Here is a 12,473-nt window from a genome sequence, read left to right on the forward strand (position 1 = left end):
TTGCTTGGAGTAAGGGTTGTGCCAGATAGAGCTTTGGAGTGTTGAGGAGTGGAAGACTCCTCTTCTGTCCGGATCCCCAGCTCGAACTCATATGCTTTCAATCTGCAAATAAGTAATGCAACTCGAGTTTGTTGAGATCCTTAGACTCTCTCATTGCCACCGTCTTTACATCCTACTCTAGGCAATGCTCTCATCACCTTCAGGGCAAGTTCAGGGTTAAACTGTTCTTTTCCAAATGAAGCGAGTTCAATTACAATACTACTAAATCATTAATCAAACTCATTTAACATCTCGTCGGGCTTCATCTTTGTATTGTCGAATTTTTTAATTGACACGATCAGCTTGTTCTCCTTCGTTTGATAATTACCTTAGCTTAAGTTGGGTCAAATTTTCCCATATTTCTTTGGCGGTAGAGCAAGTCCTGATCTTTCTAAACATATTCTTATCAAATGTCTTCTAGAGAATGTCTTTAGACACGTTATCTAGATTGACTTGATTTTATCCTCAGCGGTCCACTCTGACCGATGTTTTTCTACTAGTTGAGGGGCACCTTATGATATGGTTATAGTTATGTTGGATTAAAGAATCTTCATTGAATCGTCAGTAATGATATATCACATGTCATCGTCATGCGTGACTAGCAAGTCTGCATGCATATTTTTCAATTATCATAATCTTTCTTTGAGATCATAGGTGTCACGCCCCGAGCCCGGGCCCGTGCTTGCGTGACTGCACAATGGGCCCCTATAGCAACTACTTCGTATTCGTCCTCGCTTTACGAAAATGATTAACCCAAGTTGCTATAGAAGTCCATTGTAAGCCATTATAAACTCATTTTAAATCTTTGATTTTTTCGATGTGAGACAAGGGTATCACAATCACCCCTCCTTCAGAACGCGACGTCCTCGTCGCGGCCTGACCACTCGATCCACCAGCACCGAGAATCTAGAGGTGGCTCCTACAGGTTCAAGAGGTGGCTCCCGTCATGTAGCACTTTGCCCCGCAGGCTCAAGAGGTGGCTCTCATGCACGTAGCACTTTGCCCCGCATAGCACTTATTTCTCGGTGTTCCATGCCGGTAACCTGCTCTAATACCATTCTGTCACGCCCCGAGCCCGGGCCCGCGCCTGCGTGACTGCACAATGGGCCCCTATAGCAACTACTTCGTATTCGTCCTCGCTTTACGAAAATGATTAACCCAAGTTGCTATAGAAATCCATTGTAAGCCATTATAAACTCATTTTTAAATCTTTGATTTTTCGATGTGGGACAAGGGTAACACAATCACCCCTCCTTCAGAACGCGACGTCCTCGTCGCGGCCTGACCACTCGATCCACCAGCACCGAGAATCTAGAGGTGGCTCCTACAGGTTCAAGAGGTGGCTCCCGTCATGTAGCACTTTGCCCCGCAGGTTCAAGAGGTGGCTCCCATGCACGTAGCACTTTGCCCTGCATAGCACTTATTTCTCGGTGTTCCATGCCGGTGACCGGCTCTGATACCATTCTGTCACGCCCCGAGCCTGGGCCCGCGCTTGCGTGACTGCACAATGGGCCCCTATAGCAACTACTTCGTATTCGTCCTCGCTTTACGAAAATGATTAACCCAAGTTGCTATAGAAGTCCATTGTAAGCCATTATAAACTCATTTTAAATCTTTGATTTTTTCGATGTGGGACAAGGGTATCACAATCCCCGAGCCCGGGCCCGCGCTTGCGTGACTGCACAATGGGCCCCTATAGCAACTACTTCGTATTCGTCCTCGCTTTACGAAAATGATTAACCCAAGTTGCTATAGAAGTCCATTGTAAGCCATTATAAACTCATTTTAAATCTTTGATTTTTTCGATGTGGGACAAGGGTATCACAATCACCCCCTTCTTCAGAACGCGGCGTCCTCGTCGCGGCCTGACCCCTCGATCCACCAGCACCGAGAATCTAGAGGTGGCTCCTACAGGTTCAAGAGGTGGCTCCCGTCATGTAGCACTTTGCCCCTCAGGCTCAAGAGGTGGCTCCCATAGGGAACATGAATGAACCGACCCACACGGGAATGAATGGATTCCGAGACTGTTCAATGTAATGGACTGTACAGTTGAAGAGGGCTTAAAAGATTTGATTTGTACTACTCATATCACGAAGGTGCATCTTCTTTTCGGTAGCTCATCACATAAGAACTTCAAAGTTAAGCGTGCTTGACTTGGGGCAATTTTGGGATGTGTGACCTCCTGGGAACTTTCCCAGGGTGCGTGTGAGTGAGGGCATAAGCACACTGGAAAGACTCGTCTTGATACAGTGAGGACAGTCGTCGAATTTGGGGCGTTACAGTGGTATCAGAGCCGACCTCTCTTAGTACGGTGTGGTTCGGGGACGAACCAAGCGGAAGCTGGTGGGCATGTGAGGCCCAGGGCCGAAGAGGGCTGGGGGTGATCGCCGGTGCCATCAGTTGCATGGACAATGAGCGGCTCCTGGCAGGCTTCTAGGTGGAGGGAACATGAATGAACCAACCCACACGGGAATGAATGGATTCCGAGACTGTTCAATGTAATGGACTGTACAGTTGAAGAGGGCTTAAAAGATTTGATTTGTATTACTCATATCACGAAGGTGCATCTTCTTTTCGGTAGCTCATCAAATAAGAACTTCAAAGTTAAACGTGCTTGACTTGGGGCAATTTTGGGATGGGTGACCTCCTGGAAACTTTCCCAGGGTGCGTGTGAGTGAGGACATAAGCACACTGGAAAGACTCGTCTTGATGCAGTGAGGACAGTCGTCGAATCTGGAGCGTTACAATAGGGATCTTATTAAAGAATTTTATTTGAATATATGAATATCAGAGTTCGAGAAAAACCTTGTTCTGATGCCACTTGATGGGATCAGAACAAAGTTTATATAAGGTGAATAAACTTTGTTAAAATATTTTGTTAAATTTGAGCTAGCTTTAATAGTTTGTAGTTGTTAATACTTTTTCTTTAATAGTTAGATTGAATTGAACAACTAAAAAGAATTAAGAGTAAGGAAACAGTCTTCTGATATTTTATATATTCAATGAATGTGACCAATTAACTCAGTAGATAAAAAAGACAAGCAAACAGAAATAAGTGTGTATATAATAGAAACAAGATTTTATGGATGTTTAGAGATAACAACTCATATGTCACCCTTTCCACTAAGAAAGGAATCTACTGAATATTTTGATCAGTATAACCCTTATACAATCCCACTTCGATTAGGACTTATCACTTCTTAAATTGAAACTCTTAGTCATAGCTTTACTACAAACTTTGGCTATTTAAAAACCCTCGTTGACCGGGAACAATAGATTTTTAAACTGATAGCATGAGCGGCTAGAGTTGGTAATGGTAGCATAAGTCGCTCCTTGAAGATATAATATGAAAAGGTAACTGAAAGGATCTATTAAAAGGTGATAAGTGTTTAGAAGGGGGAGTTGAATAAACATTCAGGGATTATAAATTCTTTTTGAATATTGGGTTCAGTTTAATAACAAACTGACACTCGATATCTCGTCAGTCGATAACAATCAGTTTAACTGAAAAACAGTTGCGGAAGTAAACTGGTTGAAAGATAGAATAACTGATAGTAACTGAAATAAAATGCACACGATTTGTTTCTGGATTTTTGCAGAATAGAATAACTCCTACGTCACCCCTTCTATCACGAAAATAGGATTTTCACTAAAAGTCTTTGATCGAATACAAAAGTTGTACTGACCCACTTCAGTTTGGACTTAACACTGCCAAAACTGAAACTCTTAGTTCACAATAACTTTTACAGTACTTGACTGAATATAATACAACTGAATGAATCTAACAAAGATTTCAAAGTGCTAACAAACTCGTAAATATAGTCTTGATTGTTACTGATATTGTGACACCCTAAAAACGAAGGTGCATAAATGCATTTCTATTAGTATAAATTTTACTATTTTCATTTTTAAAATTTTATCACATTATTTTTCGGTACAAATTTTATTTGTCCAAAGTATCTAGAAATACATTAAAATACATCACAATACACTTAAAAATTCATTAAGCTCTATGAGGTTCCCATTCCAAAATTCAATACCCAAAATATAATAAAATATTATAATTGAGCTCAATATAAATGTTAAGTAATTAGGTACAATAAATTTAAGATAATTTATAATTAGGTTCAATACATCGGTTTAATAATTAGATACACGAATATAATAATATTAAGTTTGGATAAACATAACATTTTTTATATTTAATAAATAAATAAAAAATAAATAATAATAATAATAAAAAACGAGGGACAAACTTGAAGTTCGGCTATAAATAGCTGAACCTTTTCCTCACTTTCCACGAGACCAGCCGAGAGAAGGAAAAAAGAGGGAAGAAGGAAGAGGAAAGGAAGGAGAAGAGGAAGAAAGAAATAGAAAGAAAAAGCTATACTCTTTCCGAAAAATCTCAATAAATCACCAAATGTTCACCTCAAATCATAAAGCAATATAGCCCTGAAGGTGACGAAAAAGGATCGCTCAAAAATCAGAAAAAATCAAACAGAGATATTCCGCAACGGCATCGGTATCTCGTATTCAAGCTAGGTACTTTTCATTCATTTTTCTTATAGCTACACACCAAACTAGAGGTCAGCTTGAATATAAAGATTGTACCTCTTGTTGCATAGATGAGGTACATACCGTCCTTCATCCCAAAATATTGCCGGAACTAACATTTTCAGAATGCCGGAGTACCCTAGTTCACCATAGGACGATTTTTAAATCTGTTATTGATCGGTTAGGAATTTGACAAAACTTTCAACTGGAGAATTAAAGATCTTAAAAAGATACATATCCTGGAAAAACACCGGCCGCGCGTGGCCGCCGGAAGGCCACACACGCGCCTAAATTCACACGCGCCGTAGTATCGCCGGTTTTCCGGCGGCCGAACGTTGCTGAGGATATTTCCGACTTTTTGGCCAACTTTCGTAATGTTTGGATATACCTTCTAATTAATATGAATTTTTGAAACTTAATTAAAATCAACCGGATTAAATTTTGAACAAAAAATAATCTGGAAATGATCAACTAGTTACTTAAAAACTCTAACATATAAATATCATTCATAATATATTTTTATGACTTGCTCCAGCAACTCGGATTATTAATCAAGCCTAAACTGTAAGTTAACAGGTGAGGAAATTACTATTCATTCTTCTATTAAAGCCTTTGGCATTTGGCCTAGGAAATTTAATTAGGATTTATTTAATGTTCAAATATCATCCACAGTTCATTTCAATTACTGATATATTTTCTTGCATATTTATGAATGGATTGATATATCATTAATGAATGGAGTCATGGACAACAGATTTCGGTCCGGAAATTGAGTCCACTGGACAACGTGGCTTCGGCCCAGAAAATGAGTCCAATGAACAACGGGTCAAAAGTCTCGGGTATATGGTTCATCTGAACAATGCGCACCGAATATTTCGGTCCGGAGAATGGTTCACCCGGCTCGTAAAAAGTGCTCAATTAGAGCCACCTAATGTTAATTTATGGAATTTTCATTTATCTATTATTTCATTGCATATCATTCATAATATATAAATTGTTATGCCTATTATTTCATGCAGAATTATAATAAAGTGTTATTTAAAAGCCATATGCTAATTTAAACTCACTAAGTCCTCAAAGACTTAACCCTCTGTTTCTTTTCGTCTATTGTAATTTCCAGACACAGGAACCCCCGAATTGGAACAAGTGGAAAATAACTGAAGCTGAAATAAGAGCATTTGAAAGTTGGGATGATCTGTTTATAAATTAATGTTAAACTTCTGCTGTAACATAATTGTATATATGAATGTTAAACTTCCGCTGTAAAATAATTGTACATATTTGAAATAAGAATGTAAATATTTGTAGATAATCTTTAAATTATAGTTGAAAATATTTAAATTTTTATCTACAATATCTTTCTAATAATAATAATAGTAAAAATAAAAATAGAAGTTCAATAAAGAAATATTGAAAGAAAAAAATGTGGCACTTAGTAAGGGAATAATTATGAATTCCTAAATCGGGCGCCACAGAGATGGTATCAGAGCCAGGTTTCTTAGAGCCTAGAGTTCTAGAGACAGGAGCCTAAGGTTTATTACCATTATATTTGTATGTTTTCCTCATAATTGAAATGTCTCTTTTCAGGATGACAAATTCTAGTGGGACATCAAAGAAAAAACAAACTATAATCATCAAACAAATGGAGGAAGAAATCTCAGTTGTACAAGAATTTCCAGAGGTTTTTCCTGAATAGATCAATACTTTACCTCCTCAGAGAGACGTAGAGTTTTCCATTGATCTAATACCTGGAGCACAACCCAGATCTAAAACTCCATACAGAATGGCACCTTCAGAGTTAAAATAATTAAAACTTCAATTACAAGAGCTCATGGACAAGAAGTACGTCCGGCCTAGTACATCTCCATGGGGTGCTCCTGTATTATTTGTCAAAAAGAAATATGGAACTCTAAGGATGTGCATTGATTATCGAGAACTTAACAATGTTACCATCAAAAACAAATATCCTCTCCCGCATATCGAAGAATTGTTCGATGTTTTACAAGGATCTCAAGTATATTCAAAACTTGATTTGCGACAAGGATATTACCAATTGAGAATTAAGGAGGATGACATCTCCAAAACGGCTTTTAATACTTGTTATGGACATTATGCGTTTGTGGTAATGCCATTCGGATTAACCAACGCTCCTGCAGCTTTCATGGATATGATGCATCGAATATTTCAATCATTTTTGGACAAATTCGTTGTCATATTCATAGATGACATTTTGATATTTTCAAGGAGTCACGAGGAATATGCTCAACATTTACGATTGATTCTCAAAACTTTGAAAGAGCATCAATTATATGCCAAATTCAGTCAGTGTGAATTTTGACTAGATAAAGTGTCATTTCTTGGCCACTTTATCTCTAAGAAAGGACTAGAAGTAGATCCTGCAAAACTAGAAGCCATATCTCGCTGGAAACAACCAATCACCATCACAAAAATTTAGAAGTTTTCTCGGCTTAGCAGGATACCACCGAAGATTCATTAAAGATTTTGCGAAAATTGTTGTTCCCCTTACAAAGCTAACTCGCAAAGACAACCCTTTCTTGTGGAATGATGAGTGTGAGAAAAGTTTTTGCAAATTAAAAGAAATGCTTACCAGTGCACCTGTCTTAGCTTTACCAGAAGGAACAGAAGGATTGTGGTTTACACAGATGCCTCAAAAGAAGGCTTTGGATGTGTATTGATGCAAAACGATAAAGTTATTGCATATGCATCTAGAAAATTAAAGAATCACGAGTTAAATTATCCCACTCATGATCTGGAATTAGGAGCAATAGTGTTTGCATTAGCAAATTGGAGACAATACTTGTACGGTTCCTCTTTTGATATTTATACAGACCATAAAAGCTTGAAGTATTTATTTACTCAAAAAGAGCTGAACATGAGGCAAAGAAGATGGATTGAATTTTTGGAAGATTACGATTGTTCCATTCTTTATCAATCAGGTAAAGCTAATGTAGTGGCTGATGCTTTAAGTAGAAAGATTAGCATGGCTTGTTTGGAAATGAAAGAAAAAAGAGATTGGGTACACATCCATTCACGTGGGCACTTGGCCGGATTGAGAATCGAACCTGAATTTCATACCAGAATTAAGCAAAATCAAGAATTGGACCAAGAAGTTTCAAAACTCCGTACTGATACCAATTTCGTCACCAATTCACAAGGAATACTATGCTATCATGACCGTATTTGTGTGCCAAGCTCAATGAAAAAGGAAATAATGGAAAAATCACATCAGTCTCGGATCAGTATTCATCAAGGAGGATCTAAGATGTACCAAGAGATTAAAAAACACTTCTGGTGGAAAGGAATGAAACGAGATATTGCAGATTTCATTTCACAATGCCTAGCTTGCCAAATGATAAAGGCTGAACATCAAAGACCAGCAGGTCTTTTGCAACCACTTCCTATACCAAAATGGAAATGGGATCAAATAAATATGGACTTTGTGACCGGATTACCCCAGCTCCCAGGAGGTTTTAATAGCATATGGGTAACCGTTGATCGCTTGAACAAGTCAGCACATTTCATACCCATAAGTCACAAATATGGGGTGGAAAAACTGGTTGAACTCTATCAGAAGGAAATCATACGGTTACATGGTATCCCCACTACCATAGTATCTGATAGAGATCCGAAGTTTACGTCAAGATTATGGAAAAAACTTCAGGAATGCCTTGGTACCAAATTAAATTTTAGCACGATAGCACATCCACAAACCGATGGTCAGTCTGAAAGAACCATTCAAATATTGGAAGACATGCTTCACGCATGTGTGCTGGATTTTGGGGCAAATTGGGGAAAACATTTGCCTCTAGTTGAATTTTCATACAGCAATAGTTATCAATCCTCAATAAAAATGGTCCCATATGAAGCATTATATGGAAGAAAATGTCGCTCTCCTCTTAACTGGGATATGGATGAATGGAGAGGCACAAAGAATGGACAAGAACGAGCAATCAGGCCTGACATTATACAAGAAGCTATCGACAAAATAAAACTTATCAGGCAACGAATACAAACAGCTCAAAGTCGACAGAAGAGTTATGCAGATAAGAGGCGGAAAGATTTGAAATTTGAAGTCGGAGATTACGTATTACTAAAAGTATCACCAAGAAAAGGAATCAAGCGTACTAGAAAGAAGGGAAAGTTGCATCCTGGATTTGTTGGACCCTTTGAAGTGATAGAATGAATAGGCACTGTGGCTTATCGCCTATCTCTACCTGAAAATACCTCTGGTATACATAACGTATTCCACGTATCACAATTAAGGAAATGTAAAGTAGACTCAGCCCAATTGATTGACCACCAACAGATAGATCTGGAAGAAAATCTAACATATGAAGAACAACCTGTGAAGATTTTGGACCAAAGAATAAAGGAACTTCGTGGTCGACCAATTCAGTTGATAAAAGTCTTGTGGAAAATCCACAACATTGAAGAAGCAACGTTGGAAACAGAGAAAGATATGAGATGTCAATATCCTCATTTATTCCAATAACTCTTAAATCTTGGGACCAGATTTTTGAAAGGAGGAGATATTGTGACACCCTAAAAACGAAGGTGCATAAATGCATTTCTATTGATTTTTGAAAGGAGGGGATATTGTGACACTCTAAAAACGAAGGTGCATAAATGCATTTCTATTAGTATAAATTTTACTATTTTCATTTTTAAAATTTTATCACATTATTTTTCGGTACAAATTTTATTTGTCCAAAGTATCTAGAAATACATTAAAATACATCACAATACACTTAAAAATTCATTAAGCTCTATGAGGTTCCCATTCCAAATTTCAATACCCAAAATATAATAAAACATTATAATTGAGCTCAATATATATGTTAAGTAATTAAGTACAATAAATTTAAAATACTTTATAATTAGGTTCAATACATCGGTTTAATAATTAGATACACGAATATAATAATATTAAGTTTGGATAAACATAACATTTTTTCTATTTAATAATAATAATAATAATAATAATAATAATAATAATAATAATAATAATAATAAAAACGAGGGATAAACTGAAAGTTCGGCTATAAATAGCTGAACCTTTTCCTCACTTTCCACGAGACCAGCCGAGAGAAGGAAAAAAAAAGGGAAGAAGGAAGAGGAATGGAAGGAGAAGAGGAATAAAGAAATAGAAGGAAAAAGCTATACTCTTTCCAAAAATTCCCGATAAATCACCAACTATTCACCTCAAATCATAAAACAATATAGCCCTGAAGGTGACGAAAAAGTATCATTCAAAAATCAGAAAAAATCAAACAGAGATATTCCGCAACGGCATCGATATCTCGTATTCAAGCTAGGTATTTTCATTCATTTTTCTTATAGCTACACATCAAACTAGAGGTCATCTTGAATATAAAATTTGTACCTCTTGTTACATAGATGAGGTACATACCGTCCGTCATCCCAAAATATTTCCGGAACTAACATTTTCAGAATGCCGGAATACCTTAGTTCACCATAGGACGATTTTTAAATCTGGCATTGATCGGTTAGGAATTTGACAAAACTTTCAACTGAAGAATTAAAGATCTTAAAAAGATACATATCCTGGAAAAACACCGGCCACGCGTGGCCGTCGGAAGGCCACGCATGAGCCTAAACCGTCGGTGCGTGTACTGCACGCGCCGTCGTATCGCCGGTTTTCCGGCGGCCGAACGTTGCTGAGGATATTTCCGACTTTTTGGCCAACTTTCGTAATGTTTGGATATACCTTCTAATTAATATGAATTTTTGAAACTTAATTAAAATCAACCGGATTAACTTTTGAACAAAAAATAATCTGGAAATGATTAACTAGTTACTTAAAAACTCTAACATATAAATATCATTCATAATATATTTTTAGGACTTGCTCCAGCAACTCGGATTATTAATCAAGCCTAAACTGTAAGTTAACAGGTGAGAAAATTACTATTCATTTTTCTATTAAAGCCTTTGGCATTTGGCCTGGAAATTTAAATAGGATTTATTTAATGTTCAAATATCATCCACAGTTCATTTCAATTACTGATATATTTTCTTGCATATTTATGAATGGATTGATATTTCATTAATGAATGGAGTCATGGACAACAGATTTCGGTCCGGAAATTGAGTCAACTGGACAACGTGGCTTCGGCCCGAAAAATGAGTCCAATGAACAACGGGTCAAAAGTCTCGGGTATATGGTTCATCTGAACAATGCGCACCGAATATTTCGATCCGGAGAATGGTTCACCCGGCTCGTAAAAAGTGCTCAATTAGAGCCACCAACGTTAATTTATGGAATTTTCATTTATCTATTATTTCATTGCATATCATTCATAATATATAAATTGTTATGCCTATTATTTCATGCATAATTATGATAAAGTGTTATTTAAAAGTCATATACTAATTTAAACTCACTAAGTCCTCAAAGATTTAACCTTCTGTTTCTTTTCGTCTATTGTAATTTCCAGACACAGGAACCCCCGAATTGGAACAAGTGGAAAATAACTGAAGCTGAAATAAGAGCATTTGAAAGTTGGGATAACCTATTTATAAATGAATGTTAAACTTCCGCTGTAACATAATTGTATATATGAATGTTAAACTTCCGCTGTAAAATAATTGTACATATTTGAAATAAGAATGTAAATATTTGTAGATAATCTTTAAATTATAGTAGAAAATATTTAAATTTTTATCTACAATATCTTTCTAATAATAATAATGGTAAAAATAAAAATAGAAGTTCAATAAAGAAAGATTGAAAGAAAAAAATGTGGCACTTAGTAAGGGAATAATTATGAATTCCTAAACCGAGCGCCACAGATATATCTGATAAGAGTGAGCTCTTGATATTTGAATACGATTGGTGATTTTAGCAGAGTAACAGCAAGCTTGAATAGAATAGTTGTTCGTGTTGTTGTTTCTCAGCTGCCCTCTTTACCTATTTATAGGCTTCTCTCTCAACGGTAAAATTTAATAATATTTGAATCCATATATCCGTTGATTGCCACATCAATATTATCTGACATTCGTACACTGCAATCTCTGAAATACGACGTTCCACTATGAGTTGCAGTCTGTTGTAATATTTGTTGGTTGTCGTTCTCAATTGATGACGTGTACAACTGAGAGATCGGCTAAAAGATACTTTGCTGGAAAACTCATAACTGATTGTTTCAACTGATCAGTTCCCAACTGATCAGTCAGTTAGATTCTGCTTCAACTGATCAGTTTCCAACTGATCAGTTCGACGTAGATAAGATTTAGATGGTACACATTAATCTTCAGCTAATGAAAACTAACAGTTGTAAGATTTTAGTCAGTTAAGCTCATTTGCCTTTGATCAGTTATTCAAATAAGTTCGATGTTTAGTATTTCAAATCACTGAAATTTAGTTTCCAACAGTAACCATGTATTAGGTGAGAAGCTTGATATTTCGAATAGTTGGAGTTCTCTAAATCTTTTATGTTGCAGATTGGAAATATTTGAAAAATTGTTGTTGTCTATTAAATGTTCCGAATATGCCTATTTATATCCAAAGTTAGTGTCGGAAATTTTACAATGATCATATGTAATATCTTGCAATAACATGGTATTGTTAATTTCTCTTCATCGTACACAATATTAAATGCTCATTTAATACTCCTTTGACTCTTTTAGCTTTTTAAAAGTCGATTGACTATTTGATATTTTAGGAAACATTCTTGTTAATCGAGAGTTGGTAGGATATTGCGTGTGACACTCTATCTGATTGCATTAGACGACTTAAGCTTATTGTATCCATCTTAATATGCTATAGCGTGACCGATTGAATTGTAGTTAGAGTTTTAAACGATTGATTCTGGTTATTTTTTCGATAAAGCAGTCTG

The sequence above is a fragment of the Primulina eburnea genome, chromosome 11, assembly GCF_022965805.1.
Source record: "Primulina eburnea isolate SZY01 chromosome 11, ASM2296580v1, whole genome shotgun sequence".
NCBI lineage: Eukaryota > Viridiplantae > Streptophyta > Magnoliopsida > Lamiales > Gesneriaceae > Primulina > Primulina eburnea.